Below are 6,734 nucleotides of genomic sequence, written 5' to 3'. Positions count from 1 at the left end.
AAATTATAAAAATACATAAATCCATAAATTAAGTAAGCCCAATGAATTTCAACAGAACAAATAAAAAGAGATCTACACTTACTACATTTAATGTGAAACTAGAATTCTAAAACATTTCCATGAAGACAGTCTAATTTGTTCACTATTGCTTTCCAAGGGTTGGGCACTCAATATGTACTTGATAAATGAACAACAGAAGATTATATTCATTTCCTTCTAGCCTAAAGAAGATGTTATAGACCATGGCAGTCAGGAAAGCTGTTCACAAATACTCTAACTTTACCTAATTTCAGACATGTGGTATGAATACATTTTTTCAGCCTTCTTGTAATTCAGTGTGGCCATATGACTTGTTTTGGCCAATGAAACAAAAGAAGCGACATGTGTTACTTGTATGTGGAAATTTTGAGATCTAGTCCAGACTGAACATATCCTGGGCAGGGTCCCGATCCTCTGCTTACACTCACACAGTATTGATAGTCATGTAAAATTACTGGTGAGGACACTGCTAACAGAAACTGCTGCAGCTGAGAGATGCTAAACATCTGCCAGCAAAGGCCATAATGTGAACATATTAATAGAAGAAAATTTCTTCTTGCCTTGGTTCTTGCTCTCCAAAATTTAAGTTTTCTATATCCTTCCTGTCAAAATATTCCTCTCAGATAATCCTAGTCATCAAAATTTCTAATTGTCAAAAATCTGGTTCTACTGGTTAAACTGAAAATGCCAGTTACAGTATAAACTTTACATAAAGGTTACAAAATCAAACGAAGTCTTTGGCATTACTGTTTATGGAAGCTGCTTAGATGCATTTTTTTTTTTTGATCTTGCAGAAACTGATTTGCACAGATACATTCAGGATCCTAATGAAATTCAGGAAGACTGAATAATGATGCATGTTAGAACCTATTAAATAAAGCAGTGATGAATTTTGAAAACCAACATAGACAAGGTTCAGGTTCCAATGCATTCTTAGAACAGTGCCTTGAATGCAGAAAGGAAATTAAAGTGCTCGTAGTTTGCCAGATTGTCCTACCAGAAATGGCCATTGCAGGCTGCACTGTCATTGACTGTTTCTGGACACTTTTGCATCTTTTTACATCAGAAAACTTCAAGGTAGCTCCCACCTAGTAGCCTCCTAATTGCTTTGAAACCCTCAAGTATTTATCTCAGCAGCTTATGTAGCCTTGACAGCAGTTTTTTGTTTTTTATTTTTGTTTTTGTTTTCGTTGTTTTGAGTCCCATAGCAGAGTTAAATTTTCAATGTTTGGACACCCATTACTTGAACTCACTTCCAATGTTTTTGCAATTAACAGATGACAATATTTCAGCTTCAGAACAAAGCAAGGCCATTGATACTCATCAACAGAGCAGAAAGTACATCTCCTTAGCAGAGGACACTGGTTTCAATAGTTTCCATGATGCCATTCAGTTTTCACATACCCTAACTCAGTGCAGTGTAAATTAAAAATAGGTATTTCCAACATGAGCTAAGATGTCAGCAGCATCATGATGTTGATACCCCTTAAGCCTTCAGGAAAGATGTTCACTCAGACTTGAAGAGGTAGCTGGTGGTTCCCAGGATTATAATCCCAAGATTTGCGATGATCTGCCATTCTCTGAAATCTTAAACAAGTTTCTGGCAGTCATTGAAAGTGAGATTGTCATAACCCAGACAGATGCCAGCAGTAGAAAGCATAAATGATATCAGTAAATACCTGAAGACTACAATATTAAGTCTGTGACTCCCCAGAGAAATATTGGAGCCTTGCGTATAACACCTTTAGCTTTAAGATTATCACAAGCAACAGTCAAAGCAAACTCTGGCAAAGATGACTTCCTTTCTAACTGTGAAGTCACAACCACTTAACACAGCAGAGGCTATCTCTCTAAATAGAAAAAGAAGAGATAGTTCTAAATATTTCTACCAAAAGCTTATCTATCAGTTTTCTTTTCATCTTCAAAAGGTTTAGGAACAACATCTATTCTTAGAAAGCTACCGGAATTCTACCACATAGGGCTGCAATTTCACTTACGTGCAGTACTTCAGAGAGTGAACATTCTTGTCTCAATATCAAAGATTTTAACAGTTGTGAAGAAAAATCACTTTTAGAAATAAGTGAAAAATTTACGGCCTTGTGTTCCAGAAAATATAATGACGTTTTTGACCCTTGCAACTTAGAAAATAAAAAATATAGTAGGTGGCCAAAGAACCAAGGTGGCAGTCTTATAGCTCTTTGAGGTAGTCCAAATAGAAATAGAACTACATTGAAAGACATGCATTCTGAACATATCCATAGTAATTTAACACAGAACTGTTTTACTGGTCATTAAGGTAGCCACAATGCTTCTACTGATCTCTTTGATTATAGTGCTAAAGAAATGAACATTACAACAGAAATCACTTTTTAAAAATCACAGAATATTTTGTTACAATGGGGAAAGTCTTTGACAGAAAGTCATCATACAGAATCTGATTTGTCATTAAGAACACTTTCTGAAAACACCAGCCAAACTTCAAAATATTATCCTTGCAACACATGTCTGCCTCCATGTATCCAAAAACATGCTCTCCATTGGATTCAGAAAGAGATTTTGAAGATAACCAAGACTGTTCCATGGTCACAGTCAACTCCTGTTACAGGATTCTACCAAATGAGAATTAATGGGATGAGAAGAGCTTTCAAGAAATTATCTGACTTTATTCTGATCTTGATGCTAACTATAGAAAAACAAAAATTTCCTCTGAAATTAAAGTACAGCAAGCCACTCCAGGTATCCAAAAAATGTAAAAACACCCACCTAAAAATTCAGAAGCCCTGTTATATCAGAGTCTCAACAACTGTCTTATTACTGAGTGTCTTGAATCTGACATTGATGAATAGGTCTCTCTTACCACAGAAGGAGAAAGGAAAGAAAGAAAGAAAAAAAGTAAAAGAAAGAAATAAAGAAAGAAAGAAAGAAAGAAAGAGAAAGAGAAGAAAGAAAGAGAAAGAGAAGAAAGAAAGAAAGAAAGAAGAAAAGAAAAAAAAGAAAGAAAGAAGAAAGAAAGAAAGAAAGAAAGAAAGAAAGAAGAAAGAAGAAAAAGAAAAAGAAAAAAGAAAGAAAGAAAGAAAGAAAGAAAGAAAGAAAGAAAGAAAGAAAGAAAGAAAGAAAGAAAGAAAGAAAGAAAGAAAGAAAGAAAGAAATGAAATTTCAGATATTCTTAGATTCCAAGCCATGGTTCTAAGGAAATGCCCTGCTGCCTGTAATTCTCCTGATCAAAACATGTTACCAAGAAAGAAACTGAAATGTGTCAAAAACCAATAAATATTTAACTAAGAAAGAGTTAAATTTTAAAAATACGCTTACAGTAGTAGTTACAAACCACAAAAGCTCACCTACAATAATATACACTCAAGCTGGACATTCAATGAGTCAGTTTTGGGACTTGGTTCTTGTTCAGAAGTCAAATATTGCCTTTCATTTTCAGAAAATTGACCACCTTCAGTGCCTGAAACTGAAAGCATTTGGTCTCCTGAATCATTTTCATGAAAAGTCTCCTAAACCCAATTGTTGAATTTTTAAAGTAAGTCTGTTTGGAAAGTTTTGCCTCCACTGGCATGGAAAGCATTCTTGCCAATTTGAACACTTGAAGAGACACAAAAAAGAGGTTCTATTGCACTTTTTAAAATATTTGTAACACAGTTGTTTTCCTGTGTTTTATCCAAAATCCTCTGATTCAGATAATTGGCACTTCATAGTGATTGTACTTTAGTAATATTGTTATTTTTGCTTGTTAATATTATTTTTTAAACTCACATATACATTCAGAAATAAAGCCTTTGTAAAGCGAAAAAATAAGAGCTGATGCATTTCCACTACCTTTCTCCACCTTTTGCCATGGTAGTGTTCAAGATGGTGGCTGCTACTCAGCCTAAGTTCCAGACAGAGCCATACGAATCTCCCAAATCACCCCAAAATGGACATGTACTGTGAGCAAGAAATAAACCTTTATGGTTTTAAACCACAGAAGCTTAAAAGGGTGGTGCTTTTGAATGAGCATAAGCCAGCCTTAATTAATGCAAAGACAATCAAGAGTTTCTACACTTCTGTAAACTGTGTGCCAAAGACACAGTGCTTAACTGCTAAATTGGAGGATGTAGATGATGTATCCAAAAACATTTTCTCAGTAACACAAAGTCACAAAATGTGATGCCAAGTAGAGCTACAGAATTGTCTTTTCAGGCAGTCTTTGAAGAAAAAATTGGGTCTACAGTAATCTGGTTTGGGTTTCAAGCTGCTTAATGAAAAGGCATTAAGTATTTATATATTATATAACCACTCAAATTTCCTCCCAGCCTTCTGATTTTACACTCTTTAGCATAATGCCATGGCTGGAAAGAGGTTACAGAGGAAAAATAATATGGCTCATATTCTAGGTTAATCAGCAATTTTTAGAGAATATGCTCATCATTTTAAAATTTATGAGTTATAACCAGTCTTCACATAAATTACTTGAAAAAATTAAAATACCAGCAGAGTCGATAATGTGCACAAAGAAATAATTTTACCTTTGTTCAGAAACATATATTAATTACTAACAAAGTTCTAGGCACTAAGCTACACCCCACAGATGCAAAGGTAAAAACAAGTGATTCTTGTCCTCCAGGGGCTTACAGAGTCAGAGTTGTTATGTAAAAACAAATTACAAGACTATGTGTTAAGTGTGACACTTAAGGTTAAATAAAGTTTTGGGGTTTTTTGTTTGTTTGTTTGTTTGTTTTGGGGGGGGTTGTAATTTTTCAAGGTGAGAAGCAATAGGGGAGGCAGACAGACTCCTGCATGCACCCAACCGGGATCCACCCAGCATGCCCACAAGGGGGTGATGCTCGGTCCATCTGGGGCATTGCTCCACTGCAACAGGAGCCATTCTCGTGCCTGAGGTGGAAGCCATGGAGCCATCCTCAGCTCCCGGGCAAACTTTGCTCCAGTGGAACTTTGGCTGCAGGAGGGGAAGAGAGAGACAAGGAAGAAGGAGAGGGGAAAGGATGGAGAAGCAGATGGGCGCTTCTCCTGTGTGCACTGGCTGGTAATCAAACCCGGGACTTCCACACCTTCCACACATCTACCGCTGAGCCAATAGGACAGGGCCTTAAATAAAGTTTAAAGTGATCACAGAGAGATAAGAAAATAAAGAACAAAGTATGCTAAAGAAAGCTTCTAAGGAGGGAAAAAAGTCCATGTCATTAATTATTGCTGAAATTTATATATACATATATTTTACAAATATACATATGCAAATACATATACGGTACTAGTGAAAAAAGATGCATACATATATATGTATGTATACACATATATTCAGATTTTAGCTAATTTAAATGCATAATTTATGCTTTTATCTAAAATTAATCTGAAAATGAAATGAATATTGTAAAACAAAAATAGTAAGACATAGAAAACTTAGGTTTTCAAAAGTCACCTTAAATATGATAACCACTGTTTTACAGTTTCAAAGAGAATTACAGGGTCATAAAAGGCCTGATTTGTTACTTATGACATGATACCTTAACCTCTAAACCTCAATTTCTGGTCTGTGAATTGGAGAATGCCTAGCCTGAAAGACTTTGGAGGATTAGAAATAACATAGAAAAGTACCAGGCACATACCTTACACACAATTTGCTTTCAATAAATAACAGTTGCTATGTGTTGCATCCACCAGGTACAAGAACAAACATCAGAGACTTTCAGGAGCTTAGATTGTACTTTATTGGCCAAGTTTAACCTGCTCAGGGGCGAACTCCCAATATGTCCGGAGACACCGTACTCACAAGGAGCTACAAATGAGAGTCGCTCCTGGGCTTACAACTAGGTCCTTATATATCCTAAGTGAGCAAGCATTTACAGAAGCAGATGTGGCAGTTAGCTATTTGCTAGGGAGGTCACACATAGCATAGCAACAGGGGCAGGGTTTAGCTTAGTGGCGAATTTCAAACATAAACTTCTGATAAGGGTTTCTGACCAATAGAATGCAGGATGTTTGTCCTCCTTTGTGCTGATCTTCTTAGTTCTCAGCCTCACAGGGGCCCTATCAGCACCTCCTTGTTCCTGCTCCTTCAATAGTTATACTCTGGCAGCCACAGCACACCTCCCCAAATCTAACATTCCCCCATCTCTTTTGGGCATAAATTAAACCCTTGATTCTTCATCAGTGGGGAGAATGGTGTAAGGTTGGGACAGAACTATTAACTTTACTACATCTACCCTCTCCTTTATGAATGCAAGGAGCTTATTAAGGATTATTGGTCCAAAGGTAAGAGCCAATAAGAATAATAGGAGGGGTCCAGCGATTGCAGATATGAGGGTAGTTAACCAAGGAGAAGTCTTGAACATAGAGGCATACCAGCTAGGGCTGTCTTCTTCTAGGTTCCTATTTTTAATCTGTTTGCAAGTATCTTGATATTCTCTCTAATTACTCCAGAGTGGTTAGCGTAAAAACAACATTCTTCTCTTAAGGCAGCACACAGTCCTCCTTGCTCAAGGAGGAGGAGGTCTAGCCCTCTCCTATTCTGAAGGGCTACCTCGGCTAGGGAGTCTATTTGCTTCTCGAGATATATTACCTGGTTTTGGAGAAGCGCAATATCTCTGGAGAATTCTTGGATAGCTGTCTGAGGGTAAGTTCCCCTTGAATGAGGGATGCTGTCCCTACTGCTGCTGATTCTACAATTCCTATGGTAGCTATGATAGGGA

General features: G+C 36.8%; 1 pseudogene; it reads left to right on the top strand.

Moving 5' to 3' along the window:
* Positions 1-1,469: 1,469 nt before the first annotated feature.
* Positions 1,470-2,792, top strand: LOC136377159 (DNA damage-induced apoptosis suppressor protein-like; annotated as a pseudogene).
* Positions 2,793-6,734: the final 3,942 nt, after the last annotated feature.

The sequence above is a fragment of the Saccopteryx leptura genome, chromosome 6 (genome assembly GCF_036850995.1).
Source record: "Saccopteryx leptura isolate mSacLep1 chromosome 6, mSacLep1_pri_phased_curated, whole genome shotgun sequence".
In the NCBI taxonomy this organism is placed as follows: Eukaryota; Metazoa; Chordata; class Mammalia; order Chiroptera; family Emballonuridae; genus Saccopteryx; species Saccopteryx leptura.
Note: the sequence above shows the minus strand (reverse complement) of the source record. Positions and strands in the feature narration are given on the sequence as shown.